This window comes from Budorcas taxicolor, chromosome 8 (genome assembly GCF_023091745.1).
Source record: "Budorcas taxicolor isolate Tak-1 chromosome 8, Takin1.1, whole genome shotgun sequence".
In the NCBI taxonomy this organism is placed as follows: Eukaryota; Metazoa; Chordata; class Mammalia; order Artiodactyla; family Bovidae; genus Budorcas; species Budorcas taxicolor.
The window spans coordinates 52550532-52556531 of record NC_068917.1 but is presented as its reverse complement, the minus strand read 5'-3'; the positions used below and the strand labels follow the sequence as shown (position 1 = coordinate 52556531).

Here is a 6000-nt window from a genome sequence, read left to right as displayed (position 1 = left end):
AGCCCAGCGTTTCTCATGATGTACTCTGCATAGAAGTTAAATAAGCAGGGTGACAATATACAGCCTTGATGTACTCCTTTTCCTATTTGGAACCAGTCTGTTGTTCCATGTCCAGTTCTAACTGTTCCTTCCTGACCTGCATACAGGTTTCTCAAGAGGCAGGTCAGGTGGTCTGGTATGCCCATCTCTTTCAGAATTTTCCACAGTTTCTTGTGATCCACACAGTCAAATGCTTTGGCAAAGCTTTCATAGTCATTTCTAAAAAGCACCACCTCATAGTTTTCTGTCACCAGTGGTTCTCTAATATACTTGTAGAAGGAGGGCAACAGAAAACCAAGAATAAGAATAGCTAAGCTCTCCACAATTGGGCTTCCTGCTTTCTTTCCCTGTTCAAAGAAAAGAGGAGACACCATCTTGCCATAGAAGCTTCATAGACAACTGGGTCTCTCCAGTGACAGTCGGCATTTGATGCCCCATATCTCTTGGTTCTTCTTGTTGCCAATGATCGGCCTGGCGATGGTGGTGAAATGGGAGCAATTAATCTATAGATGAGGGAGGGCTTCCTTTAACAGTTGAAGCATACCTTCTGGTACGATTCCAAAGACTTGTAGTGTTTTTAATGTGGGAATTTCTCCAAGTTCAAGTAAAGTTTCAGATATTATGTCATAGCACCGGCTGAGTGATAGGTGTTGGAGGTAGTGGGTTGGTAAAATTCTTGAAAACAGTCATTTTGCAGCATGACACTATCACTTAAGTCTAGGTGGACAAGATTGTGACATCTTCCAACTAAGGTAGAGATGTCTGATCTCTGCAGATTCTTTCGGTACCTGCTGAGATTCAGCTGGGTGATGGTCTCTGACACATGTGCAACAGCCACCTGTACATGCTTTTCAGTAAAATCATAGCACCAAGAGAGGTTCAGTTCATCCAGTCTGGAAGAGCTGCTCAGCAAAGTCTTCAGGGCAGATTCAGAGAATCCAGAACTCCCAGAAAGGTTTAGTCACAGTAAATTTGTGTTCTGAGCAAGATTATCAACAATGGGATCTGAAAGTTGGAGGCCTTCCAGGCTGAGATTCTGCAAATTGGAACAGTGAGACAGAAGGCCATGCAGGGTAGACACAAGGATCACAGAGTTCAACAGGTCCAGGTGTTGTAGAAGAAAAGGGCTGAAATGTTTAACTAACAGTTATTCCATAAATGATCGTGGATAGCGGAAGGCAACCACCCCTCGGGACAAGAGTCGACCAACCACATCTGGGTAGAGGTTTCCAAAAGATGCTCAAATTCCCAAACACAGTCTAACCTTTCCATACACCTCTCATTGGGTGGTCTTTGAATTCTTAGGAAGTTGACTTCTGAATGTGTCATTTAAATTATCTTGGTTTCATTTGTCATTTTTATCCTACGTTCCTTTTTTTTTTTTTTAGAACCAGGAACTCATCCTGAGGATTGATCCCGGAACTGTCTTAAACAACAGTAGAGGGATCTGAATAATCTCTTCTTTTAACTTCAGAGTGTTATAAAAATAAATAAATATCCTATGCAAATAAATTTGAATATGCTAGGAACAAAACAGGTGAAGATAATTGAAAACTCTGAAGTATCATGTCTTTTGTTAGCACTCCCATATCACGTTCTCATGAAACCTATTGGAATAAGATCAGTAAGATAACAGTAAAGTATTCAATATGGAATATTAGGTTTTTTGTAGAAAAGTATATCATCTGCAAGTAGAGTCAGATTTCTTTCTTTCTTTTCTGTTCTCTGTGTGTGTGTGTGTGTGTGTGTGTGTGTGTTGCCTTTTATTCACGTTTTCATGCCTTATGCCACTTAGAACTTCCAGCACTATGTTGAATGTGGGTGGTGAGAGTAGACATTCCTGCCTTGTTCCCAATAGTTGGAAGAAAGTACTCACTTGTCTTCACTATTAGGAATAGCAATAGCTGTATTTTTTTAGATCAGTTGAGGAATTTCTGCTCTATTTGTACTTTTCTGAGAGCTTTTATCATAAATGAGTATTAAACTTTGTTAACATTTTTTCTGGACTGAATATGATGCCACAGTTATTCCTCTTCAGCCTGTTAATATAGTGAATTATTCTGATTGATTTCAAAATATTGAACTAGACTAGTATCCCAGGATACTTGGTCATGGTATATAATATTTTTATGTTTTGCTTACTTATATTTGCTAAGATTTTAAAGATTATTATGTCTTTATTTAGGAGAGCTATTGATTTTTTTTTCTTTCCTTTTTTCACTGGGGAGTAATGGGCAAGAGAAGGCAGGTACATCCTTTGGTTTTGGAATCAGGGAACCAAACTTCATAAAATGAATAGAGAAGTATGCCCTTCTCTTCTGTTTTCTAAAAGAGATTAGAGAATTGGTATTAATTCTTCTTTAATGTTTGTAGGATTTTACACTGGAAATATCTGGACCTTGAAACTTCTTTTCTAAAAGTGTCAAAATTACAAATTAAATTTTCTGAGTACTTATTATGCAGAGTACATCATGAGAAATGCTGGACTGGAAGAAACACAAGCTGGAATCAAGATTGCCAGGAGAAATATCAATAAACTCAGATATGCAGATGGCACCACCTTTGTGGCAGAAAGTGAAGAGGAACTAAAAAGCCTCTTGATGAAAGTGAAAGAAGAGAGTGAAAAAGTTGGCTTAAAGCTCAACATTCAGAAAACAAAGATCATGGCATCTGGTCCCAACACTTCATGGGAAATAGATGGGGAAACAGTGGAAACAGTGTCAGACTTTATTTTGGGGGGCTCCAAAATCACTGCAGATAGTGATTGCAGCCATGAAATTAAAGACGCTTACTCCTTGGAAGGAAAGTCATGACCAACCTAGATAGCATATTCAAAAGCAGAGACATTACTTTGCCAACAAAGGTCCATCTAGTCAAGGCTATGATTTTTCCAGTAGTCATGTATGGATGTGAGTTGGATTGTGAAGAAAGCTGAGCACCGAAGAAATGATGCTTTTGAACTGTGATGTTGGAGAAGACTCTTGAGAGTCCCTTGGACTGCAAGGAGATCCAACCAGTGCATTCTGAAGGAGATCTGTTCTGGGTGTTCTTTGGAAGGAATGATGCTAAAGCTGGAACTCCAGTACTTTGGCCACTTCATGCGAAGAGTTGACTCATTGGAAAAGACTGATGCTGGGAGGGATTGAGGGTAGGAGGAGAAGGGGCTGACAGAGGATGAGATGGCTGGATGGCATCACCGACTCGATGGACATGAGTTTGAGTGAACTCCAGGAGTTGTGGATGGACAGGAAGGCCTGGCGTGCTGCGATTCATGGGGCTGCAAAGAGTCGGACATGACTGAGCGACTGAACTGCACTGAACTGATAGGGATATTCAGTTTCTCTAATTCATATCAGGTGAGTTGTGGTTATTTATGTTCTTTGAGGAATTAGTCTATTTTGTATATGTAAGTAGAATTATGTGCATTATGTAAATTATATAAGTAGAATTCTTTAAACCATGTCCTAAGTATTGTTTTGAAGTTCACAGCATCTGTAATAATATCCCATATAATTTCTGACATTTGATGTGTATAATGTCTATTTTTTTCTTGTCAGTGTTGCTAAAGATTTATCAATTTTATTGAACTTTACAAGAACTAGCTCATAGCTTCATTGATTGCTTTTTCTACTGTGTTCTTGTTTTTAATTTAATTGATTTCTTATCTTCAGCATTTCCTTTTTCTGCTTTCATCAGATTTCTTTTGCTCTTCTTTTTCTCTGTTCTTGAGAATGATGCTTAGATTGTTTATTCAGACTTTTATTCTTTTCTAATGAATGCATTTAGTGCTATAAATTTTTCTTCTCAGAGAGCACATTCGGTATGATTTCAAGTTTTAAACTTTGTTGAAGTTCATTCTATGGCTTGAGATATGGTCTGTCTTGGTATGTGTTTCATGGCATATGATTTCTACTGTTTTCTATTGTTATTGGGACTTTTTATGTTCTATAAATGTCAATAAGATCCTGTTGATTGATAGTGTTGTTAAGCTCTTCTAAATAATTGCTGACTTTCTTTTTAGTTGTTGAAAAAGGAGTGTTGAGGTCTCCAATTATAATTGTGAATTCGTTCACTTTTTCTTTCAGTTTTCTCAGGTTTTATTCTACATATTTTGCTGCTTAATAACATTTGATACATACGTAATTGTGACAGCTGTGGAGAGAAGCGATCCTTTTATCATCATATAATGTTCTTTTCTGTCTATGGTAATTTTCTTTGCCCACCTGCAATGTGGGAGACTTGAATTCCCTGGAGAAGGGAATGGTGGCCCACTCCAGTGTCCTTGCCTGGAGAATTCCATGGACAGAGGAGCCTGGCAGGGGGGTCCCTGGGGTAACAAAGAGTTGGACATGACTGAGCGGCTTTCACTTCACTTTATTGTCTGATATTAAAATGGCCATTCTTGTATTTCTTTGATAAATGTTTGCATTTAATATCCTTCTTTCATCATTTTACTTTCAGTCTGTACTGTTGCACTTAAAGTGATGTTCAAGGGCAGGGAGGGTTCTTCATCACTCCTAGGTGGAATGGGAGTTTCCGATCCTCTTTGAGGTCCACTGGCATCATGGTAAGAGTGGCCATGGTAAACATTCCAACCCTCCTCTAGTCCTTCTTTGACACTATTCTAGTAGAGAAAGGATAAGGCAGTCACTTTGTCACCATCTAGCAGGGATGAAATTCTCTATTTGTCATTCTAACATCATCCCAGTGGAGATGGTGAATTGCCTTATGGCAGCCTTACAGGTGTGGAAGTTGAGGTTCCACAGTCAGTCTTTGTTGGTGTCATTGGAATCAGGCCACATATTTTTTTGTCTGGTGTCAGTTCAGTTCAGTTCAGTCACTCAGTCATGTCCGACTCTTTGCGACCCCATGAATCGCAGCACTCCAGGCCTCCCTGTCCATCACCATCTCCCAGAGTTCACTCAGACTCACGTCCATCGAGTCAGTGATGCCATCCAGCCATCTCATCCTGGGTTGTCCCTTTCTCCTGCCCCCGATCTCTCCCAGCATCAGAGTCTTTTCCAATGAGTCAGCTCTTCTCATGAGGTGTCCAAAGTACTGGAGCTTCAGCTTTAGCATCATTCCTTCCAAAGGAATCCTGTCTGGTGTTCAGCTGCAATAAAGTGGTTATTGTCTAAAAGGTTTGTTTTGCTAGGCTATTCCTTTGGTGAAAGAGCAGGCTTTTGCTATAATTTTTTTGTCTGTGCTTTTTGGTATTTCTTTCTTGCCCATTTGTTCAGCTTTAAGCTGGGATATATGAGACAAGAAAAAAATCCAGGATACTGACCACTGTTTTCCCTCAGTTTCTGAGGTCCCTGAAAAATTTATCACCCTCTCTCCATATTTCAGTGTCTTTTTATGTTTCTCTTATGTAATATGTCCAGACGTTTGGTTGAACTTCATGATAATTTTAAAAGCATGCCTACCCTGATGCTGGCAAAGATTAAAGGCAAAAGGAAAATCGGGCAGCAGAGGGTAAGATGGTTAGATAACAAAACCAATGCTCTGAACGTGAATTTGAGCAAACTCTGGGAGATAGTGGAGGACAGAGGAGCCTGGCGTGCTGCAGTTCATGGATTGCAAAGAGTCAGACATGACTTAGCAGCTGAACAACTAACGACAATACTCTGTCTTACCAAGAAGTGGAAGTCTCTGGTATACATTTTAAAAGATATAAACCTAAAATGTATGATTTGTTAAATTTTTAAATATTCTAACCATAGCTGCTGCTGCTGCTGCTAAGTCACTTCAGTCGTGTCTGACTCTGTGTGACCCCATAGATGGCAGCCCACCAGGGTCCCCAGTCCCTGGGATTCTCCAGGCAAGAACACTGGAGTGGGCTGCCATTTCCTTCTCCGATGCATGAAAGTCAAAAGTGAAAGTGAAGTCTCTCAGTTGTGTCCGACTCTTAGTGACCCCATGGACTGCAGCCTGCCAGGCTCCTCCATCCATGGGATTTTC

General features: G+C 39.9%; 1 pseudogene; it reads right to left on the bottom strand.

Moving 5' to 3' along the window:
• Positions 1-428: 428 nt before the first annotated feature.
• The window catches only part of LOC128052055 (S-phase kinase-associated protein 2-like), a 77978-nt pseudogene continuing 72406 nt past the window's right edge, over positions 429-6000 (bottom strand).